Source organism: Schistocerca serialis, chromosome 3 (assembly GCF_023864345.2).
Source record: "Schistocerca serialis cubense isolate TAMUIC-IGC-003099 chromosome 3, iqSchSeri2.2, whole genome shotgun sequence".
Classification (NCBI taxonomy): Eukaryota; Metazoa; Arthropoda; class Insecta; order Orthoptera; family Acrididae; genus Schistocerca; species Schistocerca serialis.
This window is the reverse complement of record NC_064640.1, coordinates 861,374,387-861,391,158: the sequence shown is the minus strand read 5'-3', so window position 1 is coordinate 861,391,158 and position 16,772 is coordinate 861,374,387. Positions and strand designations below refer to the sequence as shown.

At 40.4% G+C, this 16,772-nt stretch overlaps 1 protein-coding gene across 5 annotated transcripts in view; it reads right to left on the bottom strand.

Annotated features, from left to right (window-relative positions):
- LOC126470992 (high affinity copper uptake protein 1-like) overlaps positions 1–16,772 on the bottom strand; it is a 161,845-nt gene that overhangs the window by 38,946 nt on the left and 106,127 nt on the right. Inside the window, exon 1 of one of the 5 annotated variants that reach the window (XM_050099042.1) lies at positions 12,715–12,822. The exons of the other annotated variants lie outside the window; for them this stretch is intronic. The gene's annotated coding sequence lies outside the window, so the exon portion shown is untranslated. Of the gene's footprint in view, positions 1–12,714; positions 12,823–16,772 lie in introns of those variants that run through there. 5 annotated transcript variants of the gene reach the window in all.

The following is a 16,772-nucleotide window of genomic DNA, read 5'->3' as shown; positions in this document are numbered from 1 at the left end:
CCAAAGTCTTGCAGTTGAACAGACAGATTATTGAAAGTTACAAATGCCTACCAGGAGTTCCTCTTCCATGCCCTTGCAGACCTAAAGACATGAGGACTTTGTGCAGCTGGATGGTGTTCGAATTTCCACAAGCTGCCTGCCTGGATCTGAACCTGAGTGACATTCTTCATTCCATTAAGGAACAGGCCAGCATCTGAGGTAGTTGCTAGTTTAGGAAATGCAGCAGCTTGGTGGGTTACCATCTCCTGGGCATATTCCTGTTGTTCAAAGATAGCCTACAGATAGTATCACAACCAACTTGCCCTTTGAAGCATCAATATTTATGTTCTCCTATTGACCACTGTCTAAGTCAGCAGTTGGATCCAAACCAGAAAGTGATTGTCGGAATGCATGTGGTCACTTCCCAATGAACTGACTCATCAATAGCTAGGGAGCAAAAACAAAGGTACCGAGTGAGGCGGCGCAGTGGTAGCACACTGGACTCGCATTCGGGACGACGACGGTTCAATCCCGCGTCCAGCCATCCTGATTTAGGTTTTCCGTGATTTCCCTAAATTGCTCCAGGCAAATGCTGAGATGGTTCCTTTCAAAGGGCACGGCCGACTTCCTTCCCTAATCCGATGAGACCGATGACCTCGTTGTTTGGTCTCTTCCCCCAAAACAACCCAAACCCCAAAAAACAAAGGTCAGTGGCTGAAGATGACCCTGCAGTTGTAGAAAAGTGTGTCATATGTTCAGAGTTCAAAAGCAGATACTCTCTAAATGGACAAGGTGCTCAATATTTCAACCATTGGAGCATATGATAATCAAGCCCCACAGCATATTGTGTGCACTAAAGTCACCCAAGAGGAGAATGGATCATGTGGTGGAAGATATCAAGAACACACTGTGATCTTAGGTGTTGTGAGATCTTCCACTAGAACTGCTTGTATGGCCATGGTAAGAGGGACAGCAGAGGAGTGGCATCTGTCATTGATGAAACCAGCCACCCCACTTTTAGCCCTGTCTCCTGTAAGATCATCCTGCACTGGGGGTGGCTGTGTTGGTGGCTTTAAAATGAGTTTCTTCTAAGCAGATGCAAAACAGTCTCTCCTGAGCCATGAGCTGCAATTCTTCCAAGTGTGATCAGTACCCATTTTTAAGTTACACTGCAATACAGAAGTCACTGTAAGAGCCTTTGATTAGCAAAGGTTGTCCTTGTCCGCTTCCTTCAGCAGCAGTGACTTACCCAAGAGATCAGGGGGAACATTAGATGGTGCCCAGCTCTCTGGTTCCTCCAAATGGATATCAGTATTCTCGACTGTAAAATCACCATTGGAAAGAGAGATTGCTTGCCAAGCGAATGGTTTCGCTGCCACTTTCTTTGATTTTGAATGACTTTTTCCTTACTTATGGGAGGAGAGGGTTGACTGGATAGAGGAGATGGTTTAGTGGGCCTCTGATAGTGTGCAAATATCAGAGGGTGACAATGATCAACTCTGCATTACAACTCTCCTAATTTTAGCCTCTTGTACCAATCAAAAAGTACTGACCACTTCAGTCTGACTCACATAAAGAGAATGTATTATCCCATCACTGTAGTTTGATGCTATAGGGCCTAAGAATAAAAATTTATCTCCATTTTCAATCATCAAAATCTACATATACAATGTAAGTCTTCTGTTTTCCCTAAATCTGTCCTTTGCTATTAACCACAACGCAAAAATAGGTTCTCGAGTGCACTTGTTTCCCTAAAACTGAACTGGTCCTCTCCTAATTTAATTTCAGTTTTCCCTTCCATTTTCTGATGAAGTACTCACACAATTATTTTTATGTATGTTGTACTGGAACAACTGTGTGATTATTTTTACATTTATCACTTCTGCTTCCTTTGAAAGCATAATAATTATAATCTTCAGCATCTGCTGGAAATTTCCCAATTAATTTCATACAACTTTGGATAGTACCTGCTCTGCCCTTCTGCCTGATGCCGATTAAAGTTCTGCTAATATATCATCAATACGTGGGCATTTTTTCCTTCCAAGTTTGTTAATGGCTGTCTGCAATTCAAAAAGAAGTATTGAACCTCCCCTATCTTCTTCTTGCACTATGTCCTTGTTTTTAATTAGACTAATTTCTCCTGAGCAACTATAAAGTTTCTCTAAGTAGTTTTTTATCTTCTTGCCTTTTTTCTTCCATTACACAACCACATTTCCACCTCTAATCATTATGACCTGTTCATTGTTCCCTAAAGTGATTTATTATTAGTCTGTGCACAGCATTCAGGTTATCCTGTTTCAATCTGATATCTATCTCATGGCATGTTTCCCGCAACCACTCTCCTTTGGGTTTTAGGTTTTCTACATTTCTAGATAATTTCATTTTTAAATGATACACTGTTGCAGTTCACTAACAATATTTTTAACAATATTATCAGAAGGAAAGTTGCTACTCACCATATAGCTGAGATACTAAGTCGCAGATAGGGACAACAAAAAGATTTTCACACTTAAAACTTTCAGCCAATGGCCTTTGTCAACAATAGACACACATACACACAAACACACTCACGCAAACACAACTCATAGGACGTGTGAGTTGCATTTGCGTGTGTGTGTGTGTGTGTGTGTGTGTGTGTGGTGTGTGTGTGTGTGTGGTGTGTGTGTGTGTGTCTATTGTTGACAAAGGCCATTGGCCAAAAGCTTTAAGTGTGAAAATCTTTTTGTTGTGCCTATCTGCGACTCGGAATCTCTGCTATATGGTGAGTAGCAACTTTCCTTCTGATAATATTGTTAAATTCCATCCTGGATTTTCCATTGTTTGATTTTAACAATATTTTTACATTTTCTTAATTTCTTTATTAATATCAATATCCCATCTGTTCCAACTGGTTGCTGGTTTTCTGCTTTTTCAACTGCAATACTACTTATGCTGCATTTGCAACACCACTTTCAAGGCCATTCCACCACACTAGTAACTCCTTGAAGTTGTACTAATGATTTTAACACATATTCTTCCAAAGTAGTTCGAGTTTTAGTTCCTGCAATTTGTCTGCACCCCAACATTTCAGCTTCTCTCTAACTTCTTGCATTTCATTAGTATTAGGTTACAGTCCCTATCAATGTCAGCATCTGGATAACTCTTGCAGTCCTTAGGTTGATTTCTGAGACTTTTCTGTCAAAATATAGTCAAATCTGGTGGAATCTTTGATCTGTGGCACTTTTCACACATATGTCCTCCTCAAAGTCTTCCTGGTAAGTATGTTCACAGCAATTAACTGGTCCCAAGCACAGAATTCAATTTAACTTTTGCCCTTCTCATTCCACCCACCAAGCCTAAACTCTAGTTATTTGCTGATCCCTACTTTCATCGACAAATGCATTTCAGTTCCCATCATAAATAAATTTTCATCTTTGATAATATTAATCAACTTGTTAAGTATGACAAATACTTAAATTTCAAAGTCATTGATATAAATGGCTGGCATTTATATTTGTGTATGATTACCATGACTATTGGATGTCCCGAAATTTCCTGAAAACAAGATATGCAGGTGAGTTTTTCTTAAGTTTAGGAGGTAGGAGGCAGGTGCTGGCAGAAATGATGCTGTAAGTGTGGGTAATGAGTCTTGTGCAGTCAGTATCTGACCCAATATAAATAATTATATGATCCATATGGCAAAAATCTGCCTCTCCTGTCCATCGCATATCACAAATTACTACGTAGAGGCAGTTTTTGTGGCAGGTAACAGTACTTGAGAGGCAATCTTGAATATGCCACAGGTAACTGAAAAAGTCATGAGTTCTGTGTCCCTGTCTTAATTTGTTTACTAGATTATAAAAAGGCCTTTGAGCAAGTCATATGGCACAGGTTGTGCCATGTTCTCAATGAGTTTGGTTTTCCAAAACACCTAGTATCATTACTAAAACAGTATCATTACTGTAACAGTCGTACCATATACTGCAACCATGGAGGTGAAGGTGAATACTCTTTAGCTTTTCATTGTTACAAATGGAGTCAGATAAAGTTGTATACTGTCTCTACAGCTCTATAACATCTATGCAGAGTATGTCATCAAGTGAGCTCTGGTGGCTGGGATGGTAGAATTTCAGTTGACAGCAAGAAAATCAACAATCTAAACTTTGCAGATGATACTACACTCATTTCCTTACATGACAAACTTAGGGATCTGGTCTCCAGAGTGAAAACAACTTGTTTAAGTTTCAGTTGAGAGATAAACATGAAAAAAACTAATAGTTATTAATCATCAAGGTTTAGATCAAATTTTACTAACTGGGTGCTTAAAGGACCTGGAGGTAGTTAATGATCTCCTATCAACAACACAGGGAAGTACTATAAAGAAATAAAATGAAGAACGATCTTCATCCGAGCTGCAGTGGTTATACTCATTAAGATCTGCCAGAACTGGGCAATATCCAAAAAGACACACTTGGTGGAACTGGTGGTGTTTCCTGTGTTCTTGTATGGCTGTTAGACCTGAACCATGAAAGCTAGTGATAAGAGCCGAATTAATGCCTTTCAGATGTGGTGTTGGCAGAAGACGTTATGCGTATCATGGACAGAAAGAAGAACCAATGCTTCCATTATGAAAGAACTTAGCACCACAAGAAGCTTAACTTCTCATGTTGGCCAAAGATACTTCCAGTGCCTTGGGCACATTTTAAAAAGGCAAGAGGATAATTTAGGAAAAAACTATCTAGCAAGGCAAAATCAAAGGCAGGAAACCACAAGGAAGAGCAGCAAGCAGATGGTTGGATCAAGCAAATAAGATTAGCAGCCTACCACTTCACATCATATTAAGAAGATCTGAAGATCGCTGTGGATGGAGATGCCAAGTTGAAGATTCAGTTACTTAAGAAATGAATGCAGAAACAAGGTCATGACACTCAACAATAACTTAAGCAACTAATGATGATCCTTTCCATTTCTACCTTTGAATTTCTACTTCCCCACACCTCCTTAGTGACTTAACATTCCACCTGCCCATCTAGAAGAACATTACACTTAGACAGAATCCATCATGATATTTTAGCAGAGAACTGCATGTACGAGGCAAAGAAATTTTAGAGATTTCCCATTGCTTTCCATGTTGCAGTACTGCAGCTGTTAATGGCTCCTGATCAAGCCTGCAAGTAGAATCACAATTTCTATCTCCTAGATTTCTGCCAAATATACTGGAGGAACTGCAGAATTTGCCCATGTTGAAATATTAGTACTTCTAGCCACACCAGGTAGACCAAGGATTTCAAGGTGTTGTTACTACCCTTTACTGATCCTTTAGCCTGGGTTTCATGCCATGTGAGAGGTCAGGTTTGCAGGTTTATATGATCTTTATTTGTTCTATTATGTAAATTACCTTTTATTATCAATGCACCAATTCCTCTACTGATAAATAGTTTTTAATTTTGTTTCCAGTTTGTTTATTCAAATACTTTTAAATGACTGCACAAATTAATTAAAACTACATCACATTTCAAATTTGCATCTGGAGCTTTATAAACTTCAATCCAATCTGTCATTTTTTCTAAAACATATGTCTGGTATTGTTAATTAGTCTCACTGAGTTTCAAGATGCTTCTATGAACATTTATCTTCTTATTTTGAGTTTTATGAATATCTACATAATCTTTATTAAAGTAAGTTTTACTGTTTTACTCTCTGAATGTTGAAAAATTTACTAAGAAGTTGAAATTATAAGATGCACATACTGTCTTTAAAATTAAGAGTAGAGTTAATGTCACACTGATGGTGAGGTCATTAGAGAATGGTTAACAGCTTGTATAAGAAGAGGATGAGCAAGGAAATCTGGCATGTCCTTCTCAAAGAGTGTCCCAAATGTAAAACCAAAATCTTGACAACTGTGTCATATTGCTATCAGTAATATTGTTTGTATTACTACTTCTATCTGATATTTTAGTTAATCTAAACTATTGTTGATTAATAATGTCCTATCATATAACAAATTATCAAGATCTCTAATAAACCACTCAAAATTTCCTTTGAGGAATCTGTATAAAATTAAAATCACACATAACTTACTTTTTTCAGTAGCATCTCAATAACTAACAATAATGCTATCTGCATACGGGTCTGTCACTTGCTGTGTCTGTGAATCAGAATAGCATGAAATCTGAGTTGTGGAACTGCAGTTTATTCATCTCGTGACGTACATTTCCAATCCATTTGGTTTGCGTAAAGGAGACATGTCAAAAATTTATAATACAGGTTCAATGATTTTTACACAAATAAATAATAGCACTAAAATAAATAATAACATTGTAATGATATTTCTTGGAATATATAACACATGGTATTCAGCTTAAATTTCCAGCACATCCTGCATGAATTCATCCACCAAATAATAACATTTCTGTGTCAGTGCCCCATATAGCTTTCTTTTAAGTGGACCAGATTTCTTCTGCATTAACTTGCTCTCTTTAAATTTATTAGAAATTTTCATTCCCATGTATTGAGGTCCCTGGGCATACAGTTTGAGGAGGTGGGTGGGGAGCATAAAATTTTCTTTGTTTCTAGTATCATGTGAATGAACAAAGTGGTTTCCCTCAAATAATTCATGTCTGGTATGCAAAAAGATAATAATCTCATATATATGGTATATTTTTCCCATGTGGAATGTTTCCTTCTATTAATTTATATAGATAAGATGTTGTTGAATGACAGGTGAGGTAACATCTTTGCCTCTGCACTTCCACCTCGACTGACATCTCTGCCCAAACTCTTTGCCTTTACAAATGTCTGCTTGTGTCTGTGTATGTGCGGATGTATATGAGTGTGTGTGCGAGTGTATACCTGTCCTTTTTTCCCCCCTAAGGTAAGTCTTTCCGCTCCCGGGATTGGAATGACTCCTTACCCTCTCACTTAAAACCCACATCCTTTCGTCTTTCCCTCTCCTTCCCTCTTTCCTGATGAGGCAACAGTTTGTTGCGAAAGCTTGAATTTTGTGTGTATGTTTGTGTGTCTATCAACGTGCCAGCGCTTTCGTTTGGTAAGTCACATTATATATATATATATATATATATATATATATATATAATTAATATTTTAAGTTTTCTATATAATGGATGTCATGGTTCTTTATGATTTGCAAAGCACATATTTCGAATAATTTTTTTCTGTATTTTTCGTATCCATACTACATTCGTCGACTTACCCCCAAAAATAATACCTTACCTAATAATGGTTTCAAAGTAGCTCGTATATGCTACTTTTCGTGTGTACATGTCAGTTGCAGTTGATAGTATTTGCATCGCAAATGCAAAGCTGCTCAGTTTGTTTGCTAAGTATTCAACGTGTGCCTGCCAGCTCATTTTTTATCTACATTTAAACATAAGAATTTGAATGAGTCAGCTTGTTCTATATCTTTGTTGTTGTGAACAAGCTTAATCTGCTCATATTTTGAGTATTTGTTTTTTAATTGCACCACATGAGTATTAGATATGTTTAGATTCAACCTATTTGTTTGAAACCAAGTTTCTAAGATACTGAGGGTACTAATCAGAGGTTTGGGACTTTTTTCCAATTCCTGATTTTCAACTAAGGCAGAAGTATCATCTGCTAACAAAACTGATGGGTAAGTGATATTTAATGGTAAGTCGTAAACATAGAAGAGAAATAGGACTGGGCCTAATATAGAGCCTTGTGAAACACTCTGGAATCTTAAATTGCAACAGACAACTTATTAGCAAAGAATGAAACTGTGGCGAAAGTCATTATTCATAGTTGTGAATATAAAAAACATACATTATGGGCTGTGTAAATATTTAACATGTTGACAATGTATTCATGATGGAAATATAATGGTCTTTTAAACAACATACCTGACCTTGCTTGCTTAAGTGTTTATGGAGACAAAATATGGTCATCAGTCTCTCCTAGGGTTATGCCACTAAATCAACTGGCACAAGTGGCGACATGCATAACTATTTCTTTTTAATTTGGTTTACCTTTTTGAAGGGTTTTGTACCGTGTTAAACAAAATAAATACAACTAAAATGCTTCAAAAACCGCATAGTCAGTAATGGCTATGTGATCACCAGGATACTTCAGCCACCTTGGCACTGTTATTTTTGAGTTGTTGGGTTGTACTTGAAATTTAAGTGCACATAAAATTTAATACTATGTTTCTGGTGACAGAGATTAACATCTGATGAAAGCTGGTACTTCCATAAACAAGTGATGAAGTTCTGTGAACTGCGAAGTGCTTAGAAAGTAAACATTGTTCAGAGGAGGACACGGCCCAAGACAGTTTCTGGAACATATACCAACTGTGTCACGTATTTGTCTCTTTCTGAAGCTAGAAGCTATTGTGCACCACAATTCAAATTTCCACCTGTGGGCAAATCAAGTAACTGTTTTTGGAGGTTCTGGAGACACTATTAGGTAAATACTGGCCTAGTCACAAAGTTTTGCCTCTTTTATTCTTTTCACATATAAGCTGACTGACTTAAGACTGTAAACGTTCCACTGCAGAAGAACGTAGGGTACTGGCCAGCAAGAAGCTGTAAAGCAAACTTCTTGTCTCAATAAGTTATTGAAGTTAGGGGTGCTACAGTTTCAAGCCCATCTCATACTCATCAATGTGGGTTGAAGACAATGAGGCCATCCCTCATTGCATACTTGAGAAAGGTCCTTATGAAGGTGGTATTATGTTGCTTTTCTCAACCCTGTAATGAAAAACAAAACTGTTTTCACAGTGTGTGACTTTCTTGCACAGCATATTGTTTAGTTTGTTGTGTTACAGGTGTGTATGTGATGAAAGGGAGGAAGATCATAAACTCTGTACTGCCACATAGTCATAATTGGCAATTCCATGTGATGGACAGATCTCTTCCACTTGTCTGCACGTTCCATTACCACTGCAGAGAGCTTTGGAATTTAGCTGTGAATTTTGGCACACACTTCAATGATCACAAATTGTATGCTGCCACCTCTCCTCCCCTTGCTTGTTACATACTAATGGCACTTAATTAACTGCCAAGATAAGAAGTGGTTACATGCAGATTTAGAGGCAGGACACTAGCGTCATGCAACAACATCTGCTACACAGATGGATTGTTCTGCTGTCAAGTGCACACAAACTATTAAATTATGGGTGGTCAGAACCAGGAGCTAAGGACTGTCACTTCAACCAAGAAGCACTTTGAGCTATGTGACATTCAACATTTAACAGTGTTGTCTTCAAGACATCTAGAGTTCATTGTGTGGCTCTACACATGAAACATCCTTAAGAAATTACCAGCAGATATACGAAAAGATATTGGAAATCTCTGGACACCGAAAAGAACGTTAAAATGTATATCTTACTAGCCAATTAGTCAACAGCTCACCTGATTACTTAGGTTCAGAAAATGTCTGTTATCAGGCAGATAGCTGATGCTTGGTAAAATTTTTGATGGCACTACTATTACCTTACTATTCACAAGCACTAGTAGTAAGAAGAACAAGGCGAAAAATTCTCAACCTGGCATAAAAAAAAGATGTTTATTAGATCAAAACTGTACTCATTTTGTGAAGAGGTTCCCTATTAGGACGAGGCAGGGTATCTAAAATGTTCATAAATTTTGGATAAAGTACTGTACTTTGGTTTATCCATTTGAAAAAAATGTCCACAACAAGACTACTTTAAAAAGCAGTGAAGCTTGAACTTTCTGCAGGTAAAGCTGACTTACATTACTGTGCAACAAGAATAACCAAAACAAAAATTCATCTATTTCAATGCAACCTCTAAGCTAGGCTTAACATTAATCACCTCATTCTTGTAATAGCAGTTTGGTGATACTTGTCAACATAATGTACAAAATTAGCTTCTCTTTGTTCCATACATCTACAAACATACTCCGCAAGCCACCATATGGTGTAAGGCGGATTGTATCTTGTGACATTTTTAGCCAATCCCTTTTCCGTTCAACTCGCAAATGGAGAGAGGGAGAAACGACTTTCGATATACTTCCGTACGAACCTAATGCTAAATGTACTACTTTGGCAGCAGCAGTCAGCCGCAAATGCCGGTTCTCTAAATTTTCTCAATACTGCTCCGTGAAAAGATCATCCGGTGATTCCAATTAAAGTTCACAGAGCATTCCCGTAATCGGGTTGATCGGACCTATAGGTGAGAAATCTAGCAGCACGCCTCTGAGTTGCTTCCATGACTTCCTCTAATCCGATCCGGTGGGGATCCACAACATTCGAGTCGTACTGAAGAAAGGGTCCCACAAGTGTTCTGAATGCGGTCTGCTATATAGATGGGTACACTCTCCTCGAATTCTTCCAATAAAGCGGAGTGGAGCATTCGCCTAACCTACTATCGACCTTACGTGCTCATTCCCTTTCATATTGCTTTGCAAACTCTTGATATTTAATTGATGCGACTGTCAAACAGCACACCACTAAAGCTGTCTTTGAATACGGTATTACTGAAATGTTTGTTTTACTCACTCGCATTAGCTTACTTTCACCCACATTAAAAGCAATTCATCACAACTAATACAAATTTCTTAAAGACATCCTCACTCGGTCTATAGTCACTCAAGTGATAATAGCATTATCAGGAAACTGATCAGATCACTGCCTACTCGATCCAATAGTTCTTTTATGTTCATGCTGAACAGGAATGGTCGTACATACTTCCTTGAGGGACTCCTGATGCCACAGTTATCTCCGATGAACACGAACAGTCCATGATAATGTACTAGGTGCTATTACTCACAAAGTCTTCGAGCCAGTTAAACATTTGTGAACCTATTCTGTATGCTCGGGCTTTTCTTAACATTTTACTGTGTTGTACAATGTGGAACGCCATACGAAAACCTACGAATATTGACTGTGTTGTCATGTATGCACCTTACGTGCCCATTCTATTTCATGTTGCTTTGCAACATTATGCCTAGATAATTCAAAGAGACGACTGTGTCAAACACTGCACCACTAATGCTGTAGTCAGACATTATGGGATTGTTTTTACTACTCATCTGCATTAACTTACATTTTCACACACTTAGAACAAGCTGCCATTCGTCACAACAAATAGAAATTATATCCAAGTCATCTCGTACTCTCCTGCAGTCACTCAAAGAAGAAACTTTCCCGTACACTGTAGCGACATCAGCAACCATCACTGAGCGAGTTTGAGCAGTTGTTAGCACACTGGACTCCCATTCACGAGGACGACGATTCAACTCCACGTCCGGACATCCACATTTAGGTTTTCCGTGATTTCCCCAAGTCGCTCCTGGCAAATGCCGGGATGGTTCCTTTGAAAGAGCACGGCCGATTTCCTTCCCCATTCTTGAGACAATCCGAGCTTGTGCTCCATCTCTAACGCGATGTCAACGGGACATACAAACCCAATCTCCCTTTCCTTTCCATCAACAAATCGAAGATTGCTGCTCATCCGTCAGATAGCTTATGTATAAAGGGAGAAAAGCGGTCCCATCACAATTTCCTGCGGAACTACTGGAGATACCTTTTTGTCTGATGAACACTCGCCGTCCAGGACAATGTACTGGGTTCTATTACTTATAAAGTCTTATCCACCCAGATATGTGAGCATTCCGTGTGTTCAGACCTTTGTTAACAGTCTGCAGTGAGGCACTGTGTCAAAGGCTTTCCGGAAATCTTGGAATGCCTGTTGCCCATCATCCATAGTCTGCAGGATATGTGAGAAAAGGGCAAGCTGAGTTTCACACGAGCGATGCTTTCTAACTCTATGTTAATCTGCGGGTATAACCTTTTCTCGGACCAGGGAATTTATTATATTCGAACTCAGAATATGCTCAAGAATTCTGCAGCAAACAGACGTTACGGATATTGGTCTGTAATTCTGCGGTCCGTTATTTTACCCTTCTTATATACGAGAGTCATCTGCGTTTTTTCCCAGTCGCTTGGGACTTCTCGCTGCAAGAGATTCACGATAAATGCAGTATACGGAAGGCGACAATGCAGGAGAGTACTCGCTGTAAATCCGAATTGTGATTCCATCTGGGCATGTTTTCAACTCTTCCAGTTGCTTCACTGCCAGGAATGTCTATTTCTACGTCCTCCATACGGGAGTTCGTGCGGCGATCGAACGACCGCATGTCTGTACAATCCTACTGCGTGAATGACGCAAGATGTTGAACGCCAGTATTCCTTTTGCTGTCTTACGCTGCCACGCCATCCTGGTCTACAAGTGACATAATAGAAGCCTCCGACCTGCTAAATGATTTTACGAAGGACCAAAATTTTCTAGGATTCTCGGCAACATCTTTCGCTGTCGTAAGATGGGGGTGTTGTACGCTTCGCGCATCGACTTTCTTTTTTTTTTTTTTTTTTTTTTTTTTTTTTTTTTTTTTTTTTTTTTAGAAACACGAATTTCTACTGTCTTTTATTTGGGCATTCTTTTTTGACCCGGAAGTGCAACAATCTGTTTCTTACTCAGCATATACTTCTCGAGAGCGCGATTTACAATCGGTTTAAATTTGGCCATAATTTCTTGGAACCCTGAACATCTCTGAATAGTCTCTTCGGAACACAATTAAATAATTAATTAAAAACTGATTAATTAAAGATACTAAAATCTGCTATCAACTCTAAGCCGCCCTTCCCATGTGTAGTTTGTCACATCATAGTCATGAAATTAAGACATGGATGTATCTCTGTGTGTGCGGGGTTTACACAGGTCCTCCCGTTTCCCAAGATATATTTCATTACTATTACCTGTATCAGCACGAATCTGCTGTTTGTCACTAGTATCACTTCACGTTCTAGATGTCACTGGTAGCCGATCCTTTGTGGCCGCCCTATTATAAACTTGGTATCGGTACTTCTGCTGCCAATCTCCTTTGCAGCAGGTGACAGGCTCCTAACCGGCTATTAGGAGTAAAATATGCAATCGGCTTATCTGAAGGATGAAAGGTGTGCAGTAGAGTGCCGTGCGACCGATGCTCCACTTTCGTGTTGGCCGTGTCAAGGTTGCGAACATAGCGTGCAATAAGCACTGTTTTGTTTTGCCTTCATTCTTCTCTAGCTCGGTGGTATGATCAAGGATGCGAACATAGTGTGCATTAAGAAGTGTTTTTTTTTGGCTTTGTTCTTCTCTTGCTCGGTGATACGATCATTTTCGCAAACCTATATGACTAACATCAGAGACTACAATTTTCATATCTCCAGTTTTCTGTCTACTTATTTCAACTGAATACTGGAAGGAGTGCCCACGACTATTACTCAGCACAATAGTTACCGCGAACACTCTGACCTTCCCATTTAAGTACCTTGATCAGTCAAAACATTACGGTGTTCGTCCACTTCTGGAACGCAATTCAGCAGTGATTCTGAGTGCCATGGCTAGCAAAAGAAATGAACACAGGAGTGAAACTGACCTAGTGTGCTTTCCTTAGGTTTCATCACATCAGTGTGTATAACCAGTTTTATTTTATGGCAGTGAGGCGTGGACCTTTCCAAAACTGAGGATTTTTCTCAGCGGGCAACGGGGGTGCCTGACGGAAATCTGTGGAAGAGACAGGTTAATAAACGATAGAGCAGGGAATAATCTGAAGTTGATGATGCAATTACAACTGTGATGAAAATGAAATGAGCAGGCGGGTCATGGAGCCACGCAAATCAATGGTAGATGGATCAGGGAAGTGCTGCTCGATTCCAAGAGAGGAGACTGACCGAGGTGACGACCTGATAAAAGGTGGCCAGAAAACATTACAAATCACGTAGGAGTAACATGGATTGGCATAGCTTAAGAATTGGTGGTGGTGGTGATTAGATAAGTCAGCTTAACAAGAGGAGGAAACATACCTAATTCATTAGTACAAACGTAATTGGGACAGGTCTAGTTTTATTTTGTTCACAATACATACAGACTGATGAGCCAAAACATTATGACCACGGCCCACTGCGAGGTCGAACGCTGCCTGGTGGCGCTGCGGGCACTTGGCGTGGTAAGGGAAGTACACTACTGGCCATTAAAATTGCTACACCAAGAAGAAATTCAGATGGTAAATGGGTATTCATTGTGCAAATATATTATACTAGAACTGACATGTGATTACATTTTCGCGCAATTTGGGTGCATAGATCCTGAGAAATCAGTACCCAGAACAACCACCTCCGGCCGTAATAATGGCCTTGATACGCCTGGGCATTGAGTCAAAAAGAGGTTGGATGGCGGGTACCGGTACAGCTGCCCATGCAGCTTCAACACGATACCACAGTTCATCAAGAGTAGTGACTGGCGTATTGTGACGAGCCAGTTGCTCGGCCACCATTGACCAGACGTTTTCAATTGGTGAGAGATCTGGAGAATGTGCTGGCCAGGACAGCAGTCGAACATTTTCTGTATCCAGAAAGGTCCTGCTGAAATGTAGGGTTTCGCAGGGATCGAATCAAGGGTAGAGCCACGGGTAGTAACACATCTGAAATGTAACGTCCACTGTTCAAAGTGCTGTCAATGCGAACAAGAGGCGACCGAGACGTGTAAACAATGGCACCCCATACCACCACGCCGGGTGATACGCCAGTATGGCGATGACGAATATACGCTTCCAACGTGCGTTCACCGCGATGTCGCCAAACACGGATGCGACCATCATGATACTGTAAATAGAATCTGGATTCATCCGAAAAAATGACGTTTTGCCTTTTGTGTCCCAGGTTCGTCGTTGAGTACACCATCGCAGGCGCTCCTGCCTGTGATGCAGCGTCAAGGGTAACCGCAGCCATGGTCCCCCAGCTGATAGTCCATGCTGCTGCAAACGTCGTCGAACTGTTCGTGCAGATGGTTGTTGTCTTGCAAACGTCTCCATCTGTTGACTCAGCGATCGAGACGTGGCTGCACGATCCGTTACAGCGATGCGGATAAGATGCCAGTCCTCTCGACTGCTAGTGATACGAGGCCGTTGGGATGTCGCGATACAGTAAAGCGCAATCGCGATAGGATACAAACCGACCTTTATCAAAGTGGGAAACGTGATGGTACGCATTTCTCCTCCTTACACGCGGCATCACAACAACGTTTCACCAGGCAACGCCGGTCAATTGCTGTTTGTGTATGAGAAATCGGTTGGAAACTTTCCTCATGTCAGCACGTTGTAGGTGTCGCCACCGGCGCCAGCCTTGTGTGAATGCTCTGAAAAGCTAATCATTTGCATATCACAGCATCTTCTTCCTGTCGGTTGAGTACACCAGTAGGACGTCATCTTCGTGGTGTAGCAATTTTCATGGTCAGTAGTGTATACGAACGGAGCAGAGACGGGTGGGAATCACTCTAGCGACGATTAAGTGGTGCAAATGCGGAAATCCGCCGACTTTAGCGACTTTGACAAAAACCAGATTGTTGTGGCCCAGTGCCTGGGAGAGAGGATATCGGAAATGGCTAAGCTGATCCGCTGTTCACGTGTCACTGTCGTGAGCCTCTATGGAAAGTGGTTGAAGAATGCTGAAACCACGAGTAGGCGATAAGAAGTTGGACGTCCATACCTCATCACAGACAGTCCCGGATCTAAGGGGAGGGGGAGACAGTGGTATACACCGCGGGCGGCAATTTCAGGGGGCGCCAAATTCATATTCTTGAGGAAAAAAACCTTGCTTCACTAAGCGCCTAGCATTGGTCTTTCGATTATTCATATGAGTTTGAAACGCTCTCCCTGTTGGTTTTTGAACACATTCTAAGTTGATTTCTGAACGAATCATAAGTCGATTTTTGAATCCATGCATAATGACGTAATGTCTCTGCCATGGGAATCCCCGTCGCATCTAGAAATAAAAAAACTTTCCCGCAGACAAAAGGGGATGGGGCTATACGAGCTGAGCCGAATAAACCCGAACTGACGAATGCCAATCGCTGTTTGTGTATGTGGTTGATTGTGTGTGCGAATGATCAGCGTTGTTATCATTATTAGCGAAATCCGTAGATTCAGACTACCAGACTGGAAATAAACGGCTAACTGGAATAACAGGTAAGAAAGATTACACATTATCTTCTAGGTGTATCCAAGGAAATGAAATTTTGACAGAAAATTTTTGCCAGATCGCTACACACTAAGGGCCAGTTGGAATCGCTCCACAATGCCGCAAACTCTTCCATTTTCCACACGTTCTAATGTCTTCCACATTTCTTGTCAATAAGAAACACCGCCTCTGTCTTTTATTTCAGTCGTACTGTGTGTTGTGAGAGCAGCAGTAGCATAATTTATGTCATGTGATGTCCAGCTTTCAATCAGAGCCAATGGATTGAGACGTGTTAATGTCAGTTTAGCACCTGATACAGACCTCGAAGTCATGGTAGAGAAACAAAATGTATGACTGTGTAGACAGCTGGAGTCATACACTGCTCCGATACGTTACAGCAAAAACGCAAATGTATCAAACAGCAGCAACAACAACACAGGGACCCTCTCTTGCAACTAATAGTCTGTGGGATATGGTTCTCCTACAGTACAAGCGAAACAAAGACTGCGCTTTGTTGGCTGAACACTTAGAAGATGCGAGAAACCTACTAAAGAGACAGCCTACATTACACTTGTCCGTCCTCTGCTGGAATATTGCTGCGTGGTGTGGCATCCTTTACCAGGTAGGATTGACGGAGGACATCGAAAAAGTGCAAAGAAGGGCAGCTCGTTTCGTGTTATCGCGCAATAGGGGTGAGAGTGACACTGATATGATAAGCGAGTTGGGGTAGCAGTCACTGAAACAAAGGCGGTTTTCTTTGCGGCGAGATCTATTTACGAAATTTCAATCACCAACTTTCTCTTCCGAATGCTAAAATA